Here is a 12,212-nt window from a genome sequence, read left to right on the forward strand (position 1 = left end):
TTCAAATATTTCACTTCTCATTCATTTCTCTCAATAGCATGAACCTCAGATAAAAATATATGGATACTACCTTGTCCCTTGGAAGAAAAAAACAAAGCATATATCGACAGGCCTTTTTCTGCCTTGCAGGCTGCCAAGTGGCTTAAAAATGAAATTAAAATGGGAAAACAAGAAAACAAGAAAAGGAGGACAGTCTGTACTCCAGTGCTCGCTCACTCCCCATCCCTGGTAGGCTGGACATTTGTGATGGGTTTAGAGAACAGAATGGGAAACCTGTGCCTCACACACACCTGTACAGTAACTCAGTAATTACCATAGTATGAAGAAAATACATTTCTGTGACTGTATCATTTTTTTTGGCACTCATTCCCTGTTTCTTGGCAGTTGTGTCTGCAGCATAGAAGAAAGTGACTCCAGACAAAACTTGGAAATCAGGTGCCAGAAATTTGGTCCTGAGCAGTTTGTATCTATGAATTTCTTAAAAATGCAGACAACAAACCAAGTATATTAAGGGTGGCAGAGTCCCCTGGATACCAAGTTGACATGTAAGGAAAGAGACCGGGCAGACAGGTGTTGGCAGGCAGCTTGGGCAAGGTACTCAGCCAGCTGCTGGGATCCTCTCAGCACTAACACTCAGAGCAGGCAGAGGTCCATCTGCAGGAGAGAAACTTAACGCTGTTTTCTCAGGTGTAACTCTGCACATCAAGGCTACGAACCCTTCCCCTCACTCTCAGTAGCAGAAAATGAAGGAACTCATTACTTGTAGAGCGAGAGCTCTTTAACCTGGCAGTGGAATACAAATGCCTGTCCATACAGGAGCAAGGAGGCGTATAGAGCTTCTACACATTATTTACAAAGATCATGAAGATGTGGCCTGTGTCCAATAGAGCCCCATTTCCCTCCGCCTAGTATAATACCTACTGGTTACTAGAGAACAGCAAAGCTTGTAGTAATACTAAGAATGAGATCATACACTCTGAACCACCCACAACGCCATCCAGCAGGGTTTCCAAAAGCCAGAGGCTGACTGTCTCAGCCCAATCCAGTACGCGGAGCTAAAGGTGGCACTACAGGAAAGGTGCTCTTCCAAACGAGGACACAGTTACATTTCCCTCAGGACACCAGGATCATGTCCCTCTGCTCCAAACACTAGCTTCTATTGCAGAAGTTCTTCCAGTGAGATCAGACTTTTCTAAACCAAGTGAAAAGTCAGTACCACTATTTCATTTTAGTGTCACCATTTTCCCCTCCTAATCACAACTCTTGTTCCTACAAATGTCACCAACTTCTCTGTTCTTCTGAAGTTCACATAACTGGTGGCCTTTCCTCCCTTCAGTTTTCTTCAAGAAAATGCTCAATCACAATATTTAAAAGATAAAAGTGATAAGTGTTTTTATAGAACTTTAGATCAAGTACTAATTTTACATGGGAAACAAAATGGCACTCATTTTGAGCAGAGAAGGAAACTGGTGAAAAATCAAGACAAAAGCCAGGGAAAAATACTCTACATTGACTTCAATTGAATAACATTAATTTGTGGATATAAAATTTTGAATGAAAACATAGTAGTAGAACTGCAAGCCAACTTTATAACAATGTTGCAATAACATATTGCTCAAAGGTTAATTACATCGTATCTTTCTCTAGTGGAAGGTTAGAAAGACTAACAAAGAGCTTTAGGAGAACATCCTTAACGACAGACAGATACGCACACATTTTAAATATGCGGTATTTATAAATATAAAATCACTGAAAGATTCCCAATCTTAAGTATTTGCTGGGTCTTTTTAAAGAAGTACACTGTACCGTTATTCCATCAATTTTGTAACACTTCCTGTAGTAGCCCTGGGAAGCTGGCGTCTGACTGTAGGATATTCTGCTCTTTTCCCCTCAGCTGCCTCAAACAGGTCAAATCTCCAGCATACATTCAGGGATCTGCATGCAGCTTTCTGTAAACAAAAGGATAAAGGACTGCTTGTTTAGAACAGGATTGAAGATCCTGGGTTCTGACAATTCCACGTCATATCACCAGTACAAAGATAGCAACACATTTATTTATTATTTATTAATCAAACATTAAGATGTGGCACTACTGCCCACACAGTCCATGTCTATTATTTGCTATGTCTCACTGATCTAGAACCTGCAGCAGCAGAAACCAGACATTTCTACTGAAATTAAAAATAATAATAATCATCATCATCATTTACTGCAATACTTTTCTCTGCCTTTCCATAAAAGAACTAAATTATATGTTTACCTGAATCAGTACCAATTAGTTAAAGAGACAGAAAAGATGGCAAAGACAGCATCATAGGTCTTGCGTAAATGAGATAAGTTTGGAGGTAACTTGATTTGGGTAGTGAAAATTGTGGCAGGCAGGGGTAACTCCTAATAAGAGCTCACTTTCAGGTGTGAACTTCTTAATGGACAAGCAATGAGACTCCAGACAGCCTTCACTGCACTAGCCAGCCTAGCTGAGCAAACACAAAATGTAACAGATCCAGCACTAAGGAAGAGGAATGGGGTGAGGACTGGTGTGGAGCAAACCAAGCAACAAAGAAAACAAGTTTCCTAGAAGTCTGCTGCTGGGCTTGAGTTAATGTTGCAGAAGGAACAAATTGGAGAGAGCGAGCTGGAAAGGAAAGGGAACAGTCACCATTCTGTGTGCCACACCGAGAGGTTCGTGTTACTTCTCTCTCCTGAACATCTGCTGCACTGAATAAACATTACACGTATATTTCTATACACACACATTTAATATCCTTAGTATGGAAGCAAGTAAAACACATCTAGATCATGATTATTTGGAAAATATAAAAGTGACAGATTTATTTGAACTACAATGCCAAAAACAATTGTCAGTAACATTTTCTACAGAATATGTTTTGATCTGTTGTTTGAGAACAAGTTGGAAGACTGATTACCAATGCTTTGACAATAAGGTTGCATCATCTTTTAATAAGATAGGAAGAGTAAGACAAAAAATATTTACAACAGTTTCCTGTATTCATTCTTGTGAGTCATCACACTTTTTTTTTTTTTGTACTATGCTAAGAACTTTGGATTTGGATGATTACACTAATTAAATTTGTAGCCAGAGTAGAATGGTTTTTGGAACACTACACCACTTAAAGATTCATCTATTTTTATTAACATACACAGCTAGAGAGAGAGTTGACCATCACATCAACCTTGCTCTGGTAGTTTTATTACTGCAGTTCTAACACTCACAGTCAGTGACTTCAGCTATTCTTTGTGATGCAAATGTCTTCACCATAGAAGTGTGTGGAATAATTGCCTGAGGTGACTTAGAAATTAAGCTTACATTCACATTTTTAAGAAAAGGTACAGCACTGAAGAAGCCTCCAGGGTGGAGTGTAGCTGCATTCCGTAGAAGTTCCCTAGGCCTCCAGCCTGAGATATTGGCCACACCAGGGGAACTTGGTGTGCTGACCCTAAGAGGAGCTGTACAGAGGGTAGAGCGGAGTGGAGACACCATGGCCAGGCTCTGTGATAAGATGGGAACTCAAAGGTATGTCAGAACCAATAAGCTGCATATTTGCTGCCCTGAGCCAATGACCTGCTATGTTTTTGACAAAATGCTGTCCTTTTGGAGAACTTTGCTCATTATAATATAATTATAATACCAAAACACACCTCCATCCCAAAGACTAACCAAGGTGCGAGCACCCCTCACTGAGCACGCGCTCCGAATTTCTCTGAACCTAGACCTTTAAACAAAAGCAAGAAAATTTAGCATCAGTCGTAACAAACATATGTATGACCAGAGTCACTCAAGCTCCACCTGACTGATTAAAAAAAAGATATAAATTAGCTTAAGGGAGAGAGGGTGTTAGGGAAGATATCATCACAAAGGAAGAGATATTATCTTGAAAGATACCTTCTCTGACTTCTGGGATCAATTGGCAGGTTGAGCCTCTCTTCCCCCTCACAGGGATGCCTTTGGGTAAGATTCAAACACTTGGTTACACCAAGTGCCTCCCCGGGAAACTTAGAAATCTCTATGGAGTCACTTCATATCTTTTAACGCGTTTGTAGCCAGGCTGTATTACTTATACTTTTGGTATTTGCCCATGCTTTGCAGACAATGAATTTATCACCAGCAATCCAAAGAACCTATTTACCTGTTGTTTTAACAAATTGCACTGCTCATTACATCGAGCCGAGGTAGCTCTCATAGAACATGACCAAACTCTTTAAGTGTGGCTGTGGTAGTTCATGGAGTGTGACTAGACTGAGGGTGTATTACGTTATTTGTGAATCCGTAACCGTGATAGTTCAGCACCCTGAACACAACCGGACTTATAACAGCTAATTGGGCATCACTCCCGATTACTTTACCCTTTAACACAACAAAGTGTCACACTGACTATGCAGATTTCTAAACGTATCCACTTCAAGATTTTTCAGAAGGCCATTCCATGTACATCCTTAGAAAACCTATCAATATTTCAGAGAAAACAATCTTCTAGATCTGTGTGTTTACATTTGTTATAACTACACATCAACCCAAGCAAATAAACTGTAAGAACTCTTTTTTTCTAACCTGCAAAGCTATGTAGCATTTACTGAAATCACATAAATAATGCTGTTACTGTGAGAGCACAAAATGACATGGATAAAATTACAACTCATTGTTACCTTGAAATTTGGCATATAAGCTGAAACTAAATTAAATCTTACCTAATGCCAAAAGCCAAATGCCAAAAGCAAGGGAAAGAAAAACATTACTAATTTCAAAATTAGATTCCCTTTCCTATTTCTTATTTTATTTTTTATTTTTTTTCATATTTGCAGAATAGGAAGACAGAAAAAAAGTATCTGAACAGTCTTAACTGAATCACATGGAACATGGAGTAACAGGCATGCATGTGATGAGAAAGTTGTTTCCATCAAACATCAGAGCTTTCTAAATCTACTTCAAATCTAGAATCTGAGAGCTGTAAGAGTGCAGCAATAATTAATTCTCCCACTGAATTCATATACTGGTCAAGAACGATACGATTAGACGTAATGGAATAATCTGTACCATATCCAAGGGGATATTGTATCATTTGCATGGGCACAACTCAGTAACAACTAACTAGTACCCATTCACCTGTGAGCAAAAGCAGAAAGAAGTGTGGATGACCGCATTACTGCAGCACCAACACAGAGCAGAATTTAAGAATTCCATGAAAGCATTCATTGAAACAGGAGGAAAAGTTATCATAGCCTTTCAATTGAGAACTTCACAACAAAAGGTGGGGTACCAACTACAGTGAAGAATGAAGCCATGTTTTGCAAAATGGAATAGGAAACAGTTTTCTTGAAGTCTGCTGCTTCAATTATCTGGTCATTAGAAAAATCCCTGTGCCCACCATTCTGGGCATCTTTATACAGAGTTCTTTTGGACTCACAACAAAGCCAATCTACCAGGCAGCAATACCAAAACACTGGTGAAGAAGTTGTTTCAGGAAAGCCATTTCCCTTTGCACCAATTCTAGCATACAAATCTTGAAATAACAAAATGCCTACTTAACGCCTCCAGAATTGACTCAAATAAGCAAAAACGAGGTGCGTTCAATACAGAATGGCTGTCAGGCCAAGAACAGGAGAGCACAATAAGAATTACAGTGTAAATCACAGCGTTAATTTCCACTGAATTACCTGGGCAGTCTGCAGGACAGCACCAGTTACAGCAGCTGAGTTCACAAGGAAAGAGCTGGAAATGAACAGTTCAGAGACTGAAAGGGGTGGGCCAGAGAGAAAGGACTTGAATAGACTAAAGAAAATACAAGACAAGAGCCAAATGCAGGTTCACTTTGTAACCATAAACAGAACAATAGTACAAAAAGCTCAATCACAGCAGTCAGACTCCCTGGCAAACGCTGTTCCCTAGGCTGAACCACATGATGATGGCTCAGTTTTCCCTGAGAGGAAGGAGAGAAACACCACTGAAGTTAACTATTGTGCCAATTTCTACAGCTCATCAGAACCGCTCACACCACAGTACAATGAGAAGCAGAGATCAAAGCCAAGGTCATTGATTTCAATTAAAGAATCCCATTAAATGAACGACAGAAGTAGAACTACTATCACAACTAGCTGATTTTAGAAAAGAAACCGATTAAATTGTGAATATTAAAATATGCAAGGCATATTACCTTAGATTTCACTCAACGCTTGAGAATCTTGTGCTTCACTTAACGTTGTTTTCTGCTGTAGCCCAAAGAAAGTCGAGTAATTCCAAAGCATCTTAGTAAATTCATCACAGGACTTCAATGAAAAGCAGACAAATAAAAGCATTTTTTGTGCTCTGTCAGCCAAGTTGGAGAAAAAATAATAAAATAAAAATTCTATTGAAGGATAGGGACACTCCCTAAGTATGCAAAAATGAAACTCACGTACCAAAACCTGTGAGCTGTTCCATGCAGATACAATCCTATGCTTCAGCAGATCCCCACTACTGATAGAGGTCTTACTTCTCTTACTTGTGGTTCTTCAGTTAAATGAAATACAAATTTACAACTGTTGACGATACCAACTTCTTAGATTCTTATAAGTAAATTATCCACTAGAGAGCATAGCAACATTTTCAAACACATTCCGCTTACATCTGCAAGAGCTAAATGGGGATTTCACGGCATTCAACGCCACCCTTCTACACAAGAAATATACTGAAAAACCTGTCACACAAAACAGAAATTAGAAATACAATGAAATATAATACTTTAAGGGAAAAAGGTCATCAGACCATGAGCTTCCAATGAACACGTTGCAACAGTTTACATGCCAGGATGTAGTTCTCAGAGATTCTTGATGAGAAAACTTCTTTTATCTTAGCATGCATGTACATTTATCACAAAATATGATAAACAGAGAAAACGTGTTCTTCATTCCTAAAGGAGAAAACCATACAAGTACTGCTTATCAGCAGGTTGGGCCAGAGATGTTTTTCTGCCAGTTCTAGTGATGTCAGGACATTTTTACTTCTCATTAAAAAACAAGTTTAATCATTTATCATTTCATGTTTTAATGGGTGTTCTGGTAAATTCATCTTTCATTCTAAAATATAAATAATATATTTTTTTTATTTTTCATTTGCTCAGAACAAAAAGTGTAAAAAACAAAGTACTCAGAATTTCTCCATTAAAATATTTGATTAAAGCTGTTACATGCCCACAGTCCTTAATTAATACATCGACGAAGGTGTCCACACTATTCACAAATCTGGTCAGCATCTCAGCACCTCAGGTAGACAAAGTAACTCTATTTTAGATCTTGCTAAATATGTTTTTCCTCTTTTTCTCATAAACCATTAAAGTTAATTGCAGTGGTAAGAAAACTAATGATATAGGGCATCTCGTACTGTCAGAGAAAAACAGAGCTGGGTATATCAAAGCTGTGCCATACCTAATTTGGAAGTGGCTAGCTTCAGATGCTGAATGAAAACATCAGTGAAATTCTTTAAGTCAGAAATAAGCCACAGGTAAGAGAAATCTTGCTCTCAGCATTATCATTTACTGTTTTATAAACTGGCAAAGAGGGATTTTACAGATATTTGTCATTTTTCTTGGCATCAAGATGAAAATAAATGAAACTAGAAAGTTCATATGTACTACAGAGTAAAAAGAACAAGTGCTAGGAAAACATCTACAAACCATGGGAGTTCTAAGCAGCACCGTCAGCTCTGAGGAAGGCAAATCACTTGACAACCATAACTGCAAAGAGGAATGAATAGGCGGGTGGAGAAAATCCAAGCGCAGCAAAAGGAAGGAACCCATATCTAGACAAACTTGGTTCATGAGTATAAAAGCTCATATGGATTTCCATATGTACAAGTAGCAGGGCATTAAAATATCATATAAAAGATTACAATTATTAGCAATGTTAGCACCTAATGCCATTTCTTTGGGTTTTATTTTTCAGTACATATTATAATTTAACACACATGATTTTAAGCAGTTTTGATGATAATATTCACATACCATTAGAATAATAGTCAAGAACTATACGGAATCAAACCCTCAGGTGAAGTTTTTATGTAGGTGGCATGAGCTTTCCAAGTGAAGCTATTCTGTGAAGCGTGATCACTCTGTGCTAATTTATTCATAAACTCACATTCTCCAAACTAGTTTTCATTTTCTGAAATCTTCTAAATTTAAAATCACCATAAATTAATTTTTCATTTTATCTATTTGCGTATATTTATACAGTTATAAAAAAAAAGAGAGAAGCAAAAGCAGGAAATATGAATTATGAGGCTTTATCAGGATAATCCACCTTTATGAATAACTAATGATACAAGTAGGTTAACCAATTTACCAAATCCTCCTCCACACTAATAAATATCTTTTTACATTGATAGACTTGGTTTCCTCTTTCTGCCTTTTAACACACACCAGTGAAGCCACGGAGGGAAGTATGGCAGGTGGTAAATAAAATAACTTATTTAATTTCAGAGCACATCTGAAAGCTTACTGTGCATTTCGGAGCACATTGGGGGAAAAAAAAAAAAAAAAGCAGAAGCAGCCAGACCCAACTTTGAGAACAGGTTTGCAGAATCCGTGTCTGCTTCTTTGAGAAAGTGGAGCCTTCTACCGATTTCAGATCTCTAGGCAAAACAGCTCTTTGCCGCATAAGATGGCCAGATCTCCACAGCAATGCTTCTTTGAAGGGTGGGGAGGATTTAGAGGCTGGAGATAAAGTGCTGACCCCTGGTTGCTGGAGCTGCAGCTCATTAACCCGTACGGGTTTTGAGTGCTTTTGCTCTGCAAGAGCAGATGAGCAGAGCTAACAGCCTGCTAGGAAAATACGGGGTTCTACACCCATGTGTGGTCTGTTTTAACTTGTCTAGGGAAGAAAACCTTGTGTGAGTGCAAAGGATCACATGAAATAGATACTTTAAATAAAGCATTTGGGGGCAAAAAAGAATGATACTGATTATTTCCATTTCATCTAAAGATAGGACCATGCATGGAAAAATTTGCTCTTATGCGAAGAAAGCTGAAGCTGGTGGGCCTAAGGCCTATGTATACAATAGACACTTCTAAATAATTATATATATACACACACATTCAGAGCATGAAAACAAACACAAGATTTTGCAGAGTAACTCCTTCATCCAAAAAACCCGCATTAAAAACAAAATATATATTCATTTAGCATTATTGTCTTTTCTTCTGTCTCACATACATAGTATATAAAGCAAGAAGTATTTTTATATTTTCTTCTGCCTGGTTGTAAAGATTTTAATAATTATTTTTTTAAATCAGATTCAATGTCATCAGTAAAGGAGTCATGATATATCAGCTACCAAAGTTTCTTTTTCTTTTTCTTTTCTAAAATATATCTTTGATTATTCTTGAAGCAAGGCGAAGTCCAACCTCCCCACTGCTGGCAATTAACGTAAAAAAGTTCTATATTTTCAGTGATCACTCGCTTTTTTATTCATACATATATTTATATGTATTACTATATGATAGAAATTATTTATGTTTTCTATTTATACACTTTTTACTCAAAGTCTCACCGAGTTCAAAATGGCCACGAACATTAAGACAGACAGTTCACTACAAGCTGAAGTTCAGTCCTAGCAAGCAGATGGCATAAGGAATTAGTTAAGGAACCACTTTAAAAAATAAAAAAGTAGAGTTATCTTCACAGCAGGATTTTGATTTTGCTTGTAACTCATTTTAAATTTACCAGAGGTCACTCAAAAGAATATATATTTTTAGACACCCTTATGACAACAAAAGCAAAAGTACCTCTGGAATAAACACGAATTTTATTAGTCAGCAAAATCACTCATCTCTGGATAATTACGTTCAACCTCGTTGAACATTGAACATTTCATGCCCCAAAAAAAGACCTCACCCAAGGGGAAGAAGAAACTCATTTTGTGCAGGTTACCATGACCAGACAGGCTAGGGAACATGCCCAGCTCCATGGATATGCTGGGGCTGCTGGCTCAGCCATGCCTTGGCAAGGCAGGGGAGGATGTGGCACAGCACGGCCAGGGAAGGCAGTGTGGGGCCAAGGGGTTATCAGGCAGAACCTGGGATTGTCTTCTACATGGCCAGGACTGCCCAACAGCTGGCACACAACCTCAAAAGTCACACTAAATAGGGTTTATTTAGGCAAATAAAAAGGTACCTTTCTAATACCATAGAGAGGTGGCATTTTAAGTTCATCTGTGTGCACTCAAAAACACAGAAGATGGATAAAAAGATGTAGCAATTATTCACTTAAACCTCATTTCTGTTTTTATGACTTCCCAGGTGATTTTTTTTTACATTTGAAGCTAGCAGTGCTGAAGAGGAGGCCACGTGTTCAGATCTGTTCAAAATAAAATACCTGAGATTTACGAACCAGGGCCTGCCCTACTGGGAAGCTTGAGGTCACGGTGCAGAACTTGACGTTGGTTGGATTCAGTACTGAAGCACAGCACACCCCTAAGCTTGGGCTAGAATGAAACCTTTTGAAATATGCTGCTCTTAAGTTTTTAAAAAATCCTGATATTATTTAGTAGCAATGTATAGTAAGGACCAGTAGTCTAGTGAAATCCCGTTTCTGTTGCAAAATCCAAACGGTTGACCGAGAACTGGTTTGTGTAAGGTTCATGGCTCTGTGCCACATGGCCACTCTTGCGAGGGGAAAAGAGCTTTGCTTGTCAAACATGAGAAAGCAAATCAGTGCACTATCAATAGGATGTAAAATGACACCAGTTCTGAAATTCTCTGCTGCAAATCTCAAGATCCCTAATTTATACAATAAATAAATAAATAAATAAAAGAGTCTTGGAAAACAAAGAAGCTATCTTAACATAATCTTTTTTTTTTTTTTCCTAATAAGAAAGTTCAGCTCATCAGTACACAAAATCTTTGCAAAGAATGAATTTAAATTAACCACTTTGCAAGCTCCCAGATTATCTGGTTTGCCTTTTTTTTTTTTTGGAAGTGAAACACGAGTCTCATTTCTCAGAATACTATAGAGATATTTTTGATCTTAAGCTTTCCATAAAAACCTCTTGTGTTTAAACTGAGAAAAGCATATGTATGATATCATTTAGCAACATTAACAGAAGTGTTATTATACTGCTGAAACTAAAATAAACTCAAAATATGTAATATGTAGCACTAAGGCTCCTTTTATTTTTTTGCCTAGACACCCAATAAAATGGTTCGTCACATATATTTCACATAAAGCTTGACACAAAATTTAGGTAACCCTAGATTAACCTATGTTCCACAATTTAAATGTTCGTAATGAGGAATGTGGGAAGGATTGAACTGTATTTACTTCAGTGGAATAACAGCAATTTTCAAAGCAAACAACAAATAGCACAAAAGCAATACGATAACCCAGGCAGCCCCTACAAGCAGCCATATAGCCTAAGACACGTGCTCTATCTATTGTAAGCTAGTAGCTCGTCAAGCAGAACTGAGAATGACACACTATAAAGTCATTACTTTACTACTACTGTTAAAATTTGTGCTTAATGGGACTGAGTGCAGCAGATCTAACCTTGACACAATTTGTCACCATCCTTCCAAACTGTAAAAAGAGGATATGGGAAAGGAAGGAGGGGAAAATAAATAAAAAAATAAAAATAAAGAGTCACATCTTGGGGACAAAGCACCTAAGCCCAGCTGAGCTTTGGTACAATAACTCTTCCCTGAGAACAATGCAAGAAGTAATTTCACATACCTAGGTGTCTGAATATATAGATTCCATTAACTGAATATATAGCTATGGAGTTCATTAATTTGTACTGCTAATCAGACATTTGGCAGGGGTGGTGCTGGTGTTTCTTAGGCAAATGGGCCATGAACTGAACAGCACGTTGGAGAGTAGTAGTTTCTGTGCATGTGTTTTGCAGCAATGAGTGTCTCTGTATCTTGACACTGCTTCAAGGAGTGAGATTCTTATTTGGCTGCAACAAATGAGATACAAGCTCATTAGTTTTAGTAAAGGTTGAATAGCTGGTCCCTGGCCATGAAAATACATCATTTTAAGGGCTGAAATTATTCTCTTTATTCAGCGTTATCAGTTTTCAGTGCTTTTCTGCAGCATTTTTTGTCTCTACAAACCATGGGATCACTATGGCTAATCTGTAATAACATCACTGTCTGGAGTTCATCCCATCCTTTGCAAGAAGTCATGAAACTCAATTACTAAGTGAGAAAAAAATGGAAAAGCCAAAA

At 37.8% G+C, this 12,212-nt stretch overlaps 1 protein-coding gene and 1 long non-coding RNA gene across 9 annotated transcripts in view; both read right to left on the minus strand.

Moving 5' to 3' along the window:
• The window catches only part of RBFOX1 (RNA binding fox-1 homolog 1), an 875,363-nt gene that overhangs the window by 687,462 nt on the left and 175,689 nt on the right, over positions 1-12,212 (minus strand). The gene's annotated exons all lie outside the window — the stretch shown is intronic.
• Positions 1-12,212, minus strand: part of LOC310882005 — a 48,692-nt gene that overhangs the window by 6,919 nt on the left and 29,561 nt on the right. For 4 of the 5 annotated variants that reach the window (XR_014572745.1, XR_014572746.1, XR_014572747.1 and 1 more), the window contains exon 2: positions 1,807-1,949. This is a non-coding gene — a long non-coding RNA (uncharacterized lncRNA). Of the gene's footprint in view, positions 1-1,806; positions 1,950-6,170; positions 6,283-6,414; positions 6,495-12,212 lie in introns of those variants that run through there. The other variant, XR_014572749.1, reaches the window with a different exon arrangement.

Source organism: Anser anser (assembly GCF_964211835.1).
Source record: "Anser anser genome assembly, chromosome: 15".
NCBI lineage: Eukaryota > Metazoa > Chordata > Aves > Anseriformes > Anatidae > Anser > Anser anser.